Source organism: Typopeltis vanoorti, chromosome 22, assembly GCF_054136105.1.
Source record: "Typopeltis vanoorti isolate ZY-2024b chromosome 22, IOZ_Tvanoo_1.0, whole genome shotgun sequence".
Lineage (NCBI taxonomy): Eukaryota > Metazoa > Arthropoda > Arachnida > Uropygi > Thelyphonidae > Typopeltis > Typopeltis vanoorti.
Window position 1 is genome coordinate 94265657 of NC_143570.1, and position 18842 is coordinate 94284498.

An 18842-nucleotide genomic window follows, 5' to 3' on the forward strand; every position below is an offset into this window, starting at 1 on the left:
AACATATTGATCAGTTTACTAAATAAAACTACTAAATGACACTAACTTTAGTACTCAGAACAACCTCAACTCGTTTAGGACAGGGAATTCATGGGATGCAAATAAGATTTATCTCACAGGTAAATGAAGGTATATGATGATGTGATCACATTGTGTAGTTGTCTCGGAATGGCACTGTAATAGATCCTTTCCATGAATAGATCGTTTCACTACACCCCACAACTATTTAATTGGATTAAGACCTGATGACTAAGTAGGCCAATAAAGTATGCTGCAGTCCTCTTTCCTCGTCACACTCCTGGATCCATTCCAAAATGATTTGTCATTTGCAAACATTGCATTTTGCTATTGGAAGTGACAATTATCAGATGGACCTCATTAGTAAAATTGTTCAAGTAGAACATGGTACCTGAACTTTGCTCCACCATTATCAGGAGCCTAACATGTGCTAAGTAAATTCTTTCCCCCCCTTTCTCACCACCACCACTAGCACACAGTTTTTGAAATTAGTGCAGTGGATCCATTATTCATTTTTCTGTTTTGCCACTCTGTTCCTGCTATCAGGATGAAAAAACCAAAACCAGAATTCATCAGACTCAGTTATCGTTTTCCACTCTTCAAATGTCCTGAGCATAAACAGCTGTTTGGTCAATGTGCCCACAGTAGTTTAGCATCTGCTACTTTATGCATTATAAAGTATCCTTTGCCAACTATTATGCTGCCATTTGAACCATTTGTTACACTGAATAATATTTTGTAATTCTCCACTGGCCTCTCTTATCTCCAGCCAGGTATGCTGAATGTTTTCTAGTTCTTGAACCATACATGGTATTCTCTACACACACAAGTGGTACTAATGGACTGAAGTTTGTGAAATACTGATATATTATTATTATTCAGGCCTTCATGGAGCCAAAAGACTCAGTGGGAGGTCCTTCTTGTGAAACAAAGTCTATCATACCACTCCTTGAACTCATTGACTGTCCATGCTCTAACCCCTCTATCAGGCAATGCATTCCATGGTTCGACCACCCTCCATGCAAAGAAACCACTCCTCACCCTCTTGCTCATAGCTTCCTTTTGTAACTTCCAGGGATGGTCCCTTGTCATCGCTCCCTCTCGAAAAATCTGAAGGCACCGGGCACATGAAGTGGTGAATTCTATGAGTGATGGGAGTACACCTAATAAACTGGCAACCAATTGTACATAAACTATCATTCAAAATAAACAAAAAAAAAAATTAGCTAATGCCTTTTTGTTCCCATATAGGGAGTAGGCGAGGCCATTTTAGCCTTATATAACTTTTGGAGACTGAGTGGGCAGTTCAATATCCACTGGTAGCCAAATCAGAGATAGCTGAACCAAACCAAAGCTATCACTAATTAATTGGTAGAAGTGAAGAAGCGGCTAGCAAGTGCTGTCATCATGTGGTCTCTAAAACATTCTAATTTTGTATAACATTTTTTTAGATTTTTTTTCAAATTTAAAAAAAAAAGCAATTTCAGTTTCAAATAACATAAGATATTTTGATATTTCAAATCAACTACATTAAATTTATATTTTTCACTTTTCCTTCTGTCTGAGGTGTGCCATTATAGTACTCCTTTAAATTTCCATAATGTATCCCCCTCCCCCAAGATACTGGTACCCTCTAACTTTATTCTTTTCTTTCTTATTTATTGTCACCATCTTACAGAACTGAAAATTAAGTAATTCTTCTTCTTCTTATGGTGCTATCTTCTATCGAAGGTCAGCGACCATCTTGGCGAACAAACTGCATTCTTGCGTTAATTGGAACAGTTGTGTGCTGCTCTTTCCTGTCCATGTCTTGATGTTGTCAAATCATGATAATCTTTTTCTTCTTCTAGTTCCTTTGCCATCAATTCTTCCTACCAAAATAGTTTGTAGAAGTTGGTATTTGCTGTTTCTCATGATGTGGCCAAGATATGTTTCTCTTTTCTTGATTATTTGTACAAGATCTTTAGCTTTGCCAATGGATTTTAAGATATTTTCATTGGTAATTTTTTCTGTCCATGATATCTTTAGCATTCTTATGTAAGCCACATCTCAAAGGCTTCCATTTTCTTGATGGCTGTCACCTTCAATGTCCATGTTTCAACTCCATAGAGCAGAATAGACCACACGTAGCATTTTAGCATTTGACTTCCATATTTAGGTCTTTATTGCAGAATAATGTTCTCATTTTCATGAAGGACTGCCGTGCAACTTCAATCCTTGTCTTTATATCTATTTCAGGATCCCACATTTCATTAAGCCAGCAACCAAAATATTTATATCTTGACACTTGATCAATATTTTTCCCATTGAGTGTCAGTTTCATTGATGAGGTTGGATGTTTGCTGATGACCATGTATTTTGTCTTGTTGATGTTTATATTTATTCCCATTCTTTGGCTTTCTATGTATACTGTCAATGAGTTTTTGGAGATCCATAATGTTATCTGTAATTATCACGGTGTCATCTGCATATCGTAGGTTGTTAACAATCTTTCCATTTATTGTGATTCCCTCTGGACATTCTTCCAATGCCTTTTTAAAGATTACCTCTGTGCATATGTTGAACAAGAGTGGTGAGAGCATGCATCCTTGTCTCACTCCTCTTTTGATATTAATATTACTGGTGGTAATGTTGTCTAATTGAATGGTAGTTGACTGATTCCAATACAGATTTCTTATTAGTCTTATGTCTTGTTCGTCTAGCCCTATTTGTTGAAAGACTTCTATCAAGTTAGTGTGTCTGACTTTGTCGAATGCTTTTTCAAAATCTATGAAATGCATAAGGACAGATTTCTGTTTTTCTATGCATTTTGTATCAATATTTGGGCACAGAAAAGGGCCTCTCTAGTACCAAAACCATTCTGAAAGCCGAACTGCATTTCACTTAGAGTTTCTTCACTTTTTCTATAAATACGATTATGAATTACTTTCAAGAATATTTTTAATGTTTGGCTCATTAGACTAATAAGTCAGAAGTTGCCACAGGAATTCACTTTGGATTTCTTTGGGATAGTGATAAATGTAGATTTCAGCCAATCTGATGGAAATTCATCACTTTCATATATTTTATTAAATAGTTTTTCAAGAAGCTTGATGTTATCTGGTTCTATTAATTTTAAAAATTCCATTTGTACACCATCTGGTCCACTGACTTTTCCTGTTTTACTTGATCTTATAACATTCTCTATTTCACATTTCATAATTGCTGGTCCTTGAATGTTATCTTTTATATTTATAGGCTTCTGTCTAGTATCATTGAAAAGTTCTGTTACATATTTTATCCAAATCTGTGCTTTATTCTCTTCCTCTAGAACTATTTTTCCACTATCGTCTCTTAGAGACACTGTTTGCTTTTTTTCTGAGTTTTCTGGAAATTTCATTGATTTTCTTATACAGATTGAAATTATGTTTCTTCTGAAGTAGTTCAATCTCAGTACATAAGTTTTTCATCCAATTTTCCTTGGCTTCTTTTATTTTTTTCTTTATGGACGTTATGTGTTTCTGTATATCTGGCTAGGTCTTTGTTTTTTGTACGTTCTTCTTGTATCAATAAGAGAAAGAATCTCATTTGTCATCCATTCCTGTTGTTTTACATTATTCACATAACCTACTTCTTCAATACTTGTTGTTATGATGGCATTCTTTAAGCTATTCCAAATAGATTCCACTCTTTTATTTTCTTCTATGTTAATCTGTTGTAATCGCAGGTTAAGCTGTGTCTTGGCATTTTTATTTATCTTCGAGTCCTTTAATTTTTCTACATCAATTTGCTTTTGTGATTTTTTAGCTGATTTTAATCTGCTCCGGGATAAGTCTTTGCACTCTTTATACTACTATGGAATCTTTTATCAGTATGTAATCAATTTGTTTTCTGACAATGTTATGTCGGTTATCTTGAGGCGATTTCCAAGTGTACAGTCTTCTGGGTGGAAGTTTAAACCAGGTATTTGCTATAGTTAGATCTTCTTCCTGACAGAACTGGAAAAGGCGATCTCTTCTGTCATTTCTGGTGCCTAAGCCATATTCTCCAACAATTTCTCTCCCCCCCCCCTCTGCCCACTTTTGCATCGAAGTCACCCATCACTATGTTTATATCATGTTTCTTTGTTAGGTTTTTAATCTCTTTCAGGTGTTCATAAAACTATTCAACATCGTCTTCACTTTTGTCAGCTGTGGGTGCATAAGCTTGGATGATATTTATATCAATGGGGTTTCCTTTAAGTTGTAACAGCATTATCCTTTCAGAGAATGGGATCCAATTTATTACTGATTTATTGATTTCTTCATCAACTATTACAGCTACATCATGTCAATGTTTGTTCTCATCATTCCCAGAGTAATACATTGTCATATTATTTTGTTGACACTTTCCAGATCCTGGCCATCTTGTTTCGCAAATTCCCAAAATCTGTACGCCCAGCCTTTTCATTTCTCTTGTGGCATTTCTTAATTTGCCAGCTTCATATAAAGTTCTGACATTCTAAGTTGCGATTTTAAAAGTGGACACCCTTTTGAGCCCGGAGATTCTTTGCACCCATGTCCCATTTAAGGGACACCAGGACCTCGGGGCCAATTGTAAGAGTTTGCTCGCCATGGTGGTTGTTCTGGAGATAAGGTAGAGCAGTAGTTTCTCCATTTGCTTTCTGCTCCGCAGTATTACAGACATACACAACATAATCATATTGCCATCTGCAAATCTCTGATCACAAGCTTTTCCATCATCATTTGGCTTCAACTTTGTGTCAGTACTGACAATGCTGTTTCCCACTCTCAGAGGCCCCAGCAGGTGCCTATTTAATGGCAGCACTACTTGCCATGTCACCGAGTTGTCATTGGGCTTTGTGAGGTTTTAAGTGAGACAGAGTTACCGCTTCTGCTCCCCCCACGCCCTGATAGCTCAGCCACTGTTGGTCCATGGCTGCTTATTCACCAGAACTCTGCTTATATCTCAGCTAGCCTCCATATCTGAAGGCTGTTCCCCGATCCTCCACCTGGGAACACCCCCCGGTAGTAGTCAGCTCTGCACCAGGATTAATGTAATTAAGTAATTAATTACATCAAAAAAGAATTTTATTTTTTCTGCCTCTTAATACAAGGTCATTTTCAATTAAAACTAAACAAACTAAACACTTTTCTGTTGTATTTATAGAACTAAAATTTATGCACTGCCTACATATTTTATGAAGCAGTTGTGCATTTATAGTTACAATTTAATTCAACACAGCATTCCATTTAATGATTCATTATATATTAGTATAACAAGATTTCCTAAAACAGAATACATCGTTATTAAAATTATGATACTATATTTAATAAAATAAACACAAGTACTTTAATACTTTGAGCCCTAGACCTACTGTGAATTAAAGAACCCTGTATCCTGACCATTTTTAGCTCTATTTAAAACACTGCTGTGCAGTATTTTTATGGAATATCCAAATAATTATTTTTTTGTCTTTTAGTTAGCATCTTTGACAATTAATTGGAACAAAAATTTTAGTTATACATGTGGTATGGGCTCCAGAAATGGGTTGCAAGAAATTTAAGAAACTAAAAAAAAAGTTAATTTTTTTTAGTTTCTACTTATATTTACTTCTCTATTATTTAAAATTCAACAAATTCAGTTGAAATGCTGCTTAGATGTTACATTTATAATGAAAATTATAAATAAAATTTATGTGTGTTATTATTATGATGAAAATATCATTTTACATACGGATGTACACATCACTATAATTATCCACTAGTGGCCACAAAAGTCAAGTGGTAAATATGGAATTAGGCCATTCAGTTTTTGAAATGCAAGACATATTACTATTATTATTATAACATTTGACCTCCATGGAGTCAGAGACTCATCAGGGGAGGTACTCACTATTGTATACAATGCTCATCCAACCACGTCTTAAACTGATTAAATGTGCCCACATCCACAACACACTCCAGCAAGGCATTCCCCAACCACACTTCATGCAAAGAACCTGCTTATCACTCCTTTGCTCACACCCTCCTTATACAGTTTCTAGCAATGGCCTCTCCCATTCTATGAAAAAGCTCTTCCATGTCTACCTGATAACAACCGCTGACAAGCTTATAAGTCTCAATCGTATCCCTCCCCTCTTTCCTCCTATCCACAAGGTCTGCAATTTACATTCTCTCAATCTATCCTCATACTCCATTCATTACAAAGACCATTGATTATCTTTGTGAATCTTCTCTGTACCATTATCAACATATCCTCATCACCATGAAAACCTGGCAACCAAATCTGTGCACAATAATCCATGAGGCCTGATCAAGGCCTTATACAATGGAATCATGACCTCCCTATTTCTGCATGTCAGGGTTCTCTGCATCATTGCCATTATTTGATGTGATATCTTCACAACTTGTGCAATGTGGCCCCTGAATTTCAGGTTCTTGTCCACCATCACACCTAGATCTCTCATCTCCTCTACTTCTGTTAAAGTTTTACCACCAAGTGTATACTTTGCATCCCATTGTTGTTAACAAATCTCAAAAACCATACACTTGGCAACATTGAACTGATAGTTCCACTTACCTGACCATTCATGCAATCTATTCAAGTCCTCTTGTAAAGCATTAACATCAGCCTGACTGTGCATTGCTCTCCCCAGTTTTGCATCACCCACAAACAGCTGGATATCACTAGTTAAACTCAACCCAATATCATTAACATACAAATTGAACAACAATGATGTCAAAACTGACCTCTGCGACACACCACTGGTGACCTTTCTCTTTTGAGATACGGCATCCCCCGTATACAACTTTCTGATACATATTCGACAGCCAGTCACTGATCCAACGCAGAAGTCTGTTATCCAATCCCATCTCTTTCAATTTAATTAAGAGCTTGTCATGTGGCAGTCTATCAAAAGCCTTTGCAAAATCCAAGTACCACTGTATATGCATCTCCCTTATCCAAGGTATTTGTCACCTTGTTATAGTATATAAGTAAGTTAGTGAAACATGATCTCCTCTTAACAAACCCATGCTGATAACCACAGACAATACTGCTGCTATCAACCCATTTCTGAATCCTACTTCTCACCAATCTCTCCAGGACCTTCACAACTCCAGATATACAGATCGGCTTATAATTTAAAGGTACAGCCTTATCACTGCCTTTATGCAGTGGAACAATTTTATCCTCCTTCCTTGGAACCTGTGCTGTTGCAAATCTCTTATTAAATAGGCATGCCAATGCTACTACCAGTTCCCTGGATCATTCCCTTAACCATGCCACCAGTCAAGACGTCTATAGATGTCAAAGTTACCATGGATGTGAAGTGCATATTAAAATTGTAATACCATTGATGTTACATTGAAATATATGATAGATGCGAAGTGTATGAGGATGCGTATTTAATCCATAATGGCTGGTAAGGTGGTTAAGATGCATGGTGATATGTCATCAAATCCTATCACTTTATTAACATCAAGGTTATTTATTTCCTCAATTACCTCCTGCTCACTCACAATTAAGCTATCCTCTCCTATGTCCTCTACACTTAAGTACCTCATGATTCCATGCTGATTAGGATGAAACACCTTTATAAATTGATCACCGAATACTCAACAATGTCTTCTGCTGCAGTTACTATTCTACTGCTTTCATCCCTTAACTTCATCTTTCCATGATCATTCTTCCTTCTACTTGCCACATATCTAAAAAAAAACTCTCTAGGCTTTTTCTTTACAGATTTGTCAATTCCTGCTCATACTTTACTTTTTGTTTACTTTTTCCTTACTACTTGGGCCACTCACCTGGCATGTTCTTTATATTCTTCATGTGACTAATTACCATTATTCATCTTGTACTTCCTCCAAAGTACTTTCTTTCCAGATTTCATGTTAAGCTCTACATTCATCCATTTTACAACTACCTTATTCAACTTTTTGGCCTTTGGGATACATTCGTATATTGATGCCGTTATTTATTTCTTTGTAAATGAAGCATTTATTTCCTTACCGCTCAACTCCTCGTTCCATGTAATAGCTTGAAGTTGTCTCATAAGCTTGTCATAATCAACAGCCGTATAATTCCACATATATCCTTTCCTTGCAAAAGTCTGTATATGACTAGCCACAACACAGGTGATTACTTCATGATCACTTTCACCAAGTGGAGGAAATGCGAAACCTCTCTAACAATTACATCCTCTGATGAAATGATAGAGATCTAGAACTCTTGATCCTCGCATGCCTTTCTTTATGTGCTTCCTGAGATAGTTATCTCTCAAGAATTCGAGAAATTCATTTTCCTTATTCCTATCTCTTCATTCCAATCTATACCAGTATAATAATTACCCTTCCTTTGTTCACTAATCCAAGTTGTTTATACATTTCTTCATCACCACCTTCAACATTCCCAGGCCTATAGCAACATCCAACTAAATATGTCTTCCACTCAACCTCCACATTACACCACACTGCCTCATAACCATTGCCACTAACAGACTTAATTTCCCTGCTATCATCAGCAGCACTCCCCATCCCTTCCTGCCCTTTCTATCCTCATGAAAAATACTGTACCCTTTCATTTCTATTTCCGTTACGATATCATCTTCATTCAACCATGTTTCACTTATTCCAATGATTTGGGGGCAAATGAACTCAATCACTGGAACCATTTCATCCCCTTTATTTCTGATACGTCTGGCATTTGTAAACAAACACAACAGTTCATTTTTAGGACTATAGCCAGTCCTATCCAAGTCATATGTTGGTTGTAATTTCCCCACTACACCTGTCAAATCACTTTTATCACCGCTTACCACATATACCTGCTCAGTCTCCACTTCTCCACCCACATTGCAATATACTCCATCTTAATACACACATTCACTGCCAGTTTCAACATTCACTTTCTCTCTATGCCATATCTCCCTGTCCACCCGAGCTCCCCCCCCATTTCCCTGTTCCTCTCTACTGTTTCCATTGCCAAGCACTTCTGTCTCTTCAGTATCACTCTCCTGATTTTTCTCTTCATCTCTTCCTTCTGATATGCATCACACACTACACTTTCATGCAGCAACACTTTCTCCATCACTCACTCCAAAACCATTTAAATGCAACCCATCACACCTATATAATTTCATTCTTCTCTCAAACACATGCCATACATTCACAAACTCCACTCCCTTCTCCTCACACAGCTCCACCAGCATACCATTCATGATTTTGGCTCTCTGTCGCAACTTATCATCATGATACCTGGGTAACATGCTGACAACCTTTCCTACTACACTGTTATCTTTCACTCTTCTTAATAGTCTCCTGATATTTGTCCTCACATTCTTCTTATATCCAGTTAGATCATTAACCCCTAGAATCACAACTAACTCTCACTCGTTTCTTCCTAATGTCCAATGCCTTAATTATCTTACTCATTCTCCCACCCAGATAGCAGACCTTATGGACTCTGTCATTAACTAGCCTTCTAATTATGGAGTCTCCATATACTGCTATCCTGGAATTGCTCATTACCTCTTATACTCTGTTTTTCTTTCATTCTGTTCTCTTGCGCACACTTTCATTAGTTTCCATTAGATGCCTAACATCACTCAACTTATTTTCATTTTTCATTTCCAATATCTGTTTCATTAAATCTTGCATTCCAACAATTTCACTCTCTATCTCGCTACCTCTCGTTCGGCTGCACTTTACTTCCTTTTCCTCATTCATACTTTCTTTCACCCTCCCCTTATCACTAACTTTTGCTTCTACATCCTTGGATTCTTTCACTCCCTCAGTTTCTCCTGTTTTTGTTTCATTTCGGTTTTTCGTAACTTTAACTTCTACATTCATGCATTCTTTCATCCATCAGTCTCTCTAGCTTTCATTTCTGTTTCTTTCATGTACACTATCTATCTTTTCAGTCAGTTTCGCATTCTGTGTATCGTGGTCCAACAATATATCGCACTTACGACAAATCCATACTTTCTCTAGTATTTTGCTCATTCTCTCCCTCTCCACAAAGACATCTCTTACATTCTGCCATGTATATATATATTACACTCAAGACATAAAATCAGTTTTGAGAAGTCTATGCTGGCAATGCTACTTAAATTTCACGGCAATCGCCTAGTAGCATCAGTCGACGCTCGCGTGGTTCCACCTGACTAGCATTGTGTGATATTTAAAATGGCAATTTAAACTAATAATTCTGATAGAATTCACACCAAAAATCACTCAGACACACTTCGTTCTCAAAAATAAATAATGAAACCCTAAAATTTATGAGACACTGCCAATTATTATTCAAAATAGCACTTATCTTTCCTGAGCTCTTCCCGACACTACACAACTTACGGCCTTATGTTATAATATTATAATATTATAATGTTAATTGCCTCCATAGCACAATTGGAAGAATGACGGTACATTGCACCCTTCGATTGGAATAGGCCTAAATTCGATTCTCGTTGCGACGGGAGGAATCTTTATGTGGATGTTTTCGATCGAAGGCGAGTTAGCCGATCTCATACGAAGATAGCAGGGTTTTTTCCTCCCGGAAACTTGGGTTTTTCATCCTGCATACAAACAAATCAGCCCTCCAGAACACATGCAATTTACAGACAAAAAATACTAGTTGTGGTGGTGGTGGTGGAGGGCGGTAGATGCCATTGATTGGTAGTAGAGGTTCGGTGTAGTGGTGGAGACAGTTGTATAATAGTAGGTGTCCTCCTACAATGAGTCTTCGGACTCCTTGGAGGTGTCACAAAAACATTATACATACAAAATGTATGTATAATGTTATGTAATAACATTATACATACATTTTGGGTAATATTCAGTTACCTTTTAGTATCTGCAACCAGGGTTGTCCAATATATAAGCACAGTACTGTTATAGCAAATAAAAATTGCAATATGAATGTTGAGAATGCAGATGATTAGAACACAAAAATTACTAGAAATATATAGTAAAATAATGAAATATGGACTGTTTTATATGTAACACAGCCGATTGGCAGCCATTACGATATGGTAATATAAATTCTCTTTTTTATTGATAAACATCAACCATAATAATTCTTCTGGATAATCTCATGGATAATGAAACTGAAGGTTCAAATTTAATTACAGTATAGTCTGATAATGAATTTCAAGCATATATTATTAATTTTGGAATTTTTAATTTAGCGATGTAAATATACATCAATAGGATTCTGAGTTCACGTGCAATCAATGTATATTTACATCGATAGGACTCAAAGTGTTAATGGGGTGTAATCTAGCTCGCCTCCTCGTGGTGCACCCTGGGTAACGCTAATTGAGCTAGAGCAATTTAGCAGCCAGTCTAACACTTAGTTTTCTCCTGGCTAAGGCATGCAGTCAAACAATACTGATTTTTCTAATTTTATTGATGATGCTGACAAAAAACTGGGATTTAGCCTTAAGATGTGTCAACTGAATATCGAGGAAATTAACAGAGCAAAATGTGACTATCTCTGCAAAATACTACAAGAAAATAACATTGACGTTGTGCTTCTTCAAGAAATACATGCTGAAAATGAAGACGACCTTAACAGAAGAGGAAAAATAACTGGTTACACTCTGATTGGTGCTACATACCACTGGAATTATGGCATTATAACATATATCAAGGAAAATATAGAAAATGCTATTGTCCTGACAACAAGATGTGATAACGATACCCATCTTGTGAGTGTGAAAATTCACAACATAACAATAGTCTATGTCTATAAACCTCCTTTAACATCATGGTCTATAGATGTGATACCTACTTATCAACATCCAACAGTATGGATTGGTGATTTTAATAGCCATCATGAAGAATGGAAGTACCGTGATAACAACGACTGCGGGGACTACCCTCGTTCAATGGGCAGAAATAAATAATATACACCTTGTATTTGATGCCAAAGATAGAAACACCTTTAGATCATCAGCATGGCAAACAGAGTCTAATCCAGACTTATGTTTTGTTTCAATAAACACAGAAGGGCAAACATTACCAGCAAAATGATATGTACTTTCTAACTTCCCACACAGTCAACATCGACCGGTGTTACTGGAAATTGGTATGACATTACCTATGGCAAGAACCTTTCCACTACCACGTTGGAATTTTAAAAAAGCAAATTGGAGAAATTTTGCAAATGAATTGGATAAATGTGTTTGGTGGATACCTGCTAAAGTTGCAGAGTACAAGAGATTTGTAGGAGCAATCATATCAACTGCGAAAAAATATATCCCTAGAGGTTACAGAAAAGATTATGTCCCCGGATGGAATGAAGAGAGTGAACATCTCTACAGAGAGTTCCTGAAAAGTGAAGATCCTGAAATAGCAGATGAATTACTACATAGCCTGAACTCATCTCAAAAAACAAAATGGACTGATACAGTTGAAAACCTTGACTTCAAACGATCAAGTAGAAAAGCTTGGAATCTTCTCCAACAACTATCCACAACTAATCTACCCAAGAAAAAGCACAATCATCTCCCCTGAGAAAATAGCTAATCAAATTGTTAATATATCAAGGGCACCTAGGGACCGTGAACATACCAAGAAAGTTAAGAAAGAACTTAGAGCTTTAAAAATAAATGCCCCTGCTTTCTCACAATATGCCTCAATCTTCACTATAGATGAAGTAAAAGCCGTCATAAAAGATATCAAAGCAGGCAAGGCCCCAGGCTTCGACGGTGTCCATCCTGAATTTCTGATTAATAGCGGGCCAAATACTATAAAATGGCTCTGTGAATTCTTTTCTGATATATTATTGACTGGCCGACTACCTAGACAGTTTAAGAAGTCAAAAATAGTTGCTATTCTTAAACCTGGAAAACCACCCCAGGAGGCAAAAAAGTTACAGACCTATTTCTTTATTGAGTTGCACCTATAAAATGTTAGAGTGCCTTCTGTACAACAGATTGTCCATACCAATTATGCAGCATGTCCCGATTGAGCAAGCTGGTCTTAGAGAAAAACGTGGTTGTTGTGATCAAGTGCTCTCTTTAACATCATACATAGAAGCTGGATTTCAGAAGCAAGAAAAAACATCAGCTGTCTTCTTTACAGCAGCCTATGATACAGTATGGCATGAAGGTCTTATATACAAATTTCTTAGCCCCATGTAAACGGACTGCACACTTAATTTCCTCCATGCTCACTGAACATTTCTTTCAAGTTATATTAGGAAATAAAATGTCCCGACAACGAAAACTTAATAATGGTCTTCCACAAGGGTCGGTATTGGCACCCTTACTTTATAACCTATACACATGACTTGCCTGTTACCATCTCACGCAAGTTCTGTTATGCTGATGACACTGTAATTGCCATTCGACACAAAAACATGAGTCAGGCTGAAGACGTACTTACAAGATCTGAAAACTAGGGGTGAATATTATAAAAAATGGAGGCTCCAGCTCAATCCAGACAAAACAGAAGTATCGAGCTTTCACCTTAATAATCACATGGCAGATGTCACTTTACATCTCTTCTTTGAAGGATATTTACTATGACACAATAAGTTTCCGAAGTACTTGAGCATTACCCTGGACCGCACGCTCTCTTACAAGCAACACCTAACAAACGTTTCTGCTAAGTTAAGAACCCGTAACAACATAATACAAAAACTAATAGGCACGACATGGGGAGCAACAGCCGATAATCTGCGGATTACTGCTCTTGGTCTAGTTTTCTCTGTTGCCGAATATTGCTCACCAGTGTGGCTAAATAGCACACATGTTAAACTTGTTGATAGCCAACTAAATAATACAATGAGACTGATTTCTGGCACAATTAAATCAACGCCCACACACTGGCTTCCAGCTCTTAGTAACATTGTTCCACCGAATCTGTGCAGGACCAAGGCTCTCTTACAGGAGTATAAGAAAACCTTGGAGAACACAGCCCTACCAATACATTTAGATCTCCCAGACTTAAGTGTACGACGATTGAGATCAAGACATCCACCACTACAATTAGCCCAACTACTACTACTACATTCTAACTTTGACTTGAAGCAAAAGTGGCAAGAACAATGGGAGAGCCATACAGATGACATCACAAAATTTTCTCTCAATGAATTACAAGAAAGTTTTGATGCTTGCTCACACCTCCCACGAAAATCCTGGACTCAGCTTAATAGAATACGAACTGGTCATGGTGTATGTGCGGACATGCTTTTTAAATGGGGTAAATGACCATCCCCACATTGTGATTGTGGAGCTCAGAGACAAATTGTGAACCATATTGTGACTCAGTGTTATCTCAGAGCATATTCAGGAGACAAATTGGACTTTTTAAGTGCTACACCCGAAGCTATGAACTATCTGACCAATATGGATGTAACCTTTTAATTTTATTGGTTTTTAAAATGACTCTTGACTTTTAATTTTATATATTATTAAAGTGTATTGTACTGCATGTTTTGATATTCATGCCATACGAATATTTAAATAAAGTGTTAATGAAATTGTAGCCACACATGTGAAGTTGCAGACCTATAGTACAAACTATGTGTGAGAATGTGATTAAGAAAACAGAGGGAGCCTAATGATATATTTTTGAACAAGAAGTTGTTCACTATAAGTTAGTACTCATGAGAACCTCTATAGAGAAAACTATGGAGGCAAACAGCATGAAAGAGGATAAAAAGTTGGATGATAATGAACAAATAACTAACAGTTGCTTGTGTGATTAAAGGCCTAAGGAAAAGTGCAGAAATGGGAATAGTCACTTCAGCAGATAGAAGAATGCCCAGATAGAAGAATTATAAAGCCAAAAAGCTGCATTTTTTGGGGAGGCTTTGATACATCACCCAAAAGGTTACAACAGCCTTCTAAGTTATAGCAGATTTGGGATTTATAAAGCATTAGAATTTGTATGCATAAGAATTAAAATAAAGGTCTTTGGAAAAAAGACAGTTTTTCACAAGCAGAAGAGGCTACAGATATTAACATTTGACCTCCAAAGAGTCAATTGCACACAAAGCTCATCCAAATGTGCCTTAAACTGATTCAATGTGTCTACATTTGCAACAAACTCAGGCAATGCATTCCACTCAGCAACCACTCTCATGTAAAGAACCTGCTCATCACTCCTCTGCTCAAAACCTCCTTATTCAATTTCCAAGAATGACCTCTTGTCCAACCCCCCTCACCTCTCATTCTATGTAGAATCTTTTTCATGTCAATCTGATAACCTTTCTTATATGTGTCAATCATATCCCCCCCCCTCCACTCCTGTTCACGAGGTATAAGTCAACCAAGAAGAGAGATCTGATCTTCATTTGATCATTATATTGCAAATTAAAAAAAAAAAAAAATGAACATGGAAGAACAACTTTAGTGAACACATATGGTACCCTTGTGTCAGAAGAAGATGAGTGCTCACTTTGCATCTATCAACCTGGTGTATGCAACATAGTGAATAAGGCTACCAATACAGTGGATGAAGAGACAAGCACATGAGGAGGAAGTTCAGTAACTATATAATAACATGGATAAAAACTTGGCAATAGGGACAGATGGGATGTCATCACACATGCTAAAGGGATGTTCAGCCAAACTGGATAGACCCTTGACATGGTTGTATAACTTGAGTCTCAACTCAGGAGAGATCCTACAGAAATGAAAAGAATGTAAGATAGGTCTGTTGTATACAAGTGATTGCAAAAAAGCAATTGCCTAACTACCTACCTATCAATATCTCTGGAGTGGTGGTGAAGACTTTAGAGAAGTTGATAACAATTTCCATATGTAAATGGATTGAAAGACAACCTATACTTTGCAAAGAACAGCATGGGTTTACTAAAGAGAGGTCATGTTTTAGCAATTTGGATAAAGAGAATGCTGTTGAACTTTATTAAGGCATATTAAGTTGCCTGTTAGTGGGGCTATGATCCAGTTCCCAGTAGGTTTAACGATCTTGTAATAAAAGAGAAATTTTTCTTTTATAATTTGCTGAATTCATAACTACTTTAGCTTTTCCCTTATCTGCTTTGGTAATAACAAGTTGACTGTTGCATCTTAGGGAATTATTATTATTATTATTCAGGCCTCTATTATGGAGTCAAAAGACTCATCGTGGGAGGTCCTTCCTAAGAAACACAAAGTATCAAGACTCATCGAGGGGAGGTCCTCTCCCTAAGAAACAAAGGCTATCATACAACTCCTTGAACTCATTGACCGTTCTCGCTCTCACCACTCCATCAGGTAATGCATTCCATGGTTCAACCATCCTCCATGCAAAGAAACCACTCCTTACCCTCTTGCTCACAGTTTTCTTTTCGGACAGAGATATGATGGATGGCAGAAGCTTGGATTTAAGTAGGATGGATACAACTTCTAAGCAGAGATTATTAGCCTCTTCAGTGGAAAGGTTAAATAAATTGCATTAAATACTAAAAAGGAAATCTAAATAGGGTATTTTTTTGGAAGTATAGAGAATTCATGTCCTTTTGAAAGAATAAGTGTTTCACTCTCAGTTAAAGGCATCCAGAAATGTTGATAATCCAATTATCTGGAACAGAGAGAGAAGCTTGTTTTGCCTAGCAACAAGGACATCGAATTTACAATTTAGATGTCGATTTTATTTATTAAATGAATGTTGTAGAGAGCATTTAGCCACATTAAGAACTATGTAGGAAAGTTGTGGATTTAAGTTTGAGGAGATAAAAGTCCAGAGATCAGCAACAAGATATATATTAATGTCAAGCTCATGTTTAACTGCTCAGAGTTGACTGCAGACGAAAGATAAGCTGATGTTCCAATAGATAGTATGAGCACCAATTGATTTTATAGTTTCCTTTATCTTAGCGAAGTTTGGAATAAACTTTAGGTTGCGGTATTTAAAAAAAAATGTAATCCTAGCTCATAGCTTATCTTGTAATACAGATAGTTTACCAGTCTTTTTGGTCTAGCTTTCCCTGTGAAGGATTTGAATTCTTATTATTAGAGAAACTTGTGCCATAGTTCTATATAATATATACAGTAAAACACAAGGTAAAAGTATTATTTATTAAATATACTGCCAGCAAAGGTTGGTTGATTGGTAGAGCCTCTGCTACTAATGGCTCACGCAAAAAGTTAAGCAAGTTCGAGCACAGTTAGTAGTTGGAAGGGGTTCAATCGTTTGTTGCTGTTGGCACACTGCTTCATCGATGAGTCTTTGGACTCCCTGGAAGTGTTACATAATAATAATATATTTCAGTCTGAAATTAACAGAGCATCATCAGTGGCTTGAAAAACATTTGTTGCAAGATAGAATGCAAATGATTGATTTACTTGAAATGGAATGAGCTGTGTGATGTTAAATCGTCAATAGCATTTATGCTTTCACTGAAGAAAAGGTTAATCATAACAGTGTAAAATAAATTGCATATATAATTTATAATATCATACTAAACAGATCAGATAGATGTAGTATCTAGTTGGTTTCTTAAGACCTTATGTCTTTATAAAATATTCTTGGTCTTAATAGTGTGTGTGTGTGTAAACTTTAATGATGTGTTGTTCGAATCAAACTTTCTCATATTTTTGATAACGATAGACAGTCATTCCAACTCAAGATAAGGCAGTGAAGCATGACCTCAGCACTCTCCTTAAATAGGCATTCAAATTTGTACTGACATCTATGTAGAAGGCATGCTTTACATCAAAGAATGTTGTGGTCTGCCTCTATCCTGTGTTGAGCTAATCAAGACTTATCGGATTTTTGTGGAAAATATGATTGATGTTCTTGTATTCTTTTTTCTATTGAGCATCCAGTTTGTCTGAAATAGGAAAGATGGCAGTAACATGAAACTTGGTATCCACCTAGGTGAGCATTTATCTTTAGAAGAGGGGAAATACATTGAGAGTTTATTAATAGGAATTAAAGTTGCTACTAAATCATAAATTGAAAGACAACAAATTATTGTTTTTAGACATTCTTCTCATATGCTCACCATCAGGTAATTTAACAACATCAGTTTATAGAAGACCCACTTTCACTGGACATTACATTCTTCAACAATCTGCACATCATCCTTCTCAAAAGACAGGAATCATAAAGTGCTTAATTCAATGACCTAAGACTAATTGTTCAACTCCCCATCATTCACAGGATGTATCATTATAAGTTGCATCCATCGTACTTAAATCCAAGCTTCCACTATCCAACATATCTCCATCTGAAAAGAAAGCTTTACATTCCCTATGATGCAACAGTCACCTTACTATCACCAAAGTAGACAAGGGAACAGATACAGTAGTTATTGATTCAGCAAATTATTAAAGACAAATTTCTCTTTTACTACGAGATCATTCAACCTACCAGAAATTGGATCATAACCCCACTAACATGCAACTTAGGAAATTAAACTCTCTTCTAGACTAAGTTAAGTTTAGACGAAGACACCATAGAAAAGTTAAAAACGTATTTTACAAGAACGAGGTTTTATGGTCTACTAAAGGACTACAAGAAAGACATTCCTCTCCATTTGATTGTAGACTACATTGATTCACCTACATATCACATAGCCAAATATTTAGCAAACTTACTGAAATCACATATAGGCAAGTCTCGCTCTTTTTTAAAAAAAACTCTTCAGATTGCTTATACAAATTAAAAAATGTCTCCATACACCTACTGATCTTATGGTGAGCTTCGATGTAGAATCCCTATATACAAACACACCTCTCAAAGAGACTTTACAACTACTTTCCAAAATATTCCCACAAGATATAGTAAAACTGTTTGAATTTGTGATGCATTCTGGATACTTTGTTTGTCAAAACAAATTCTACAACCAAGTAAAAGGAATTGCCATGGTAAGTCCACTCT

General features: G+C 36.5%; 1 protein-coding gene across 1 annotated transcript in view; it reads right to left on the bottom strand.

Moving 5' to 3' along the window:
• Positions 1-18842, bottom strand: part of LOC150094573 (integrin alpha-9-like) — a 670422-nt gene that overhangs the window by 110471 nt on the left and 541109 nt on the right. The gene's annotated exons all lie outside the window — the stretch shown is intronic.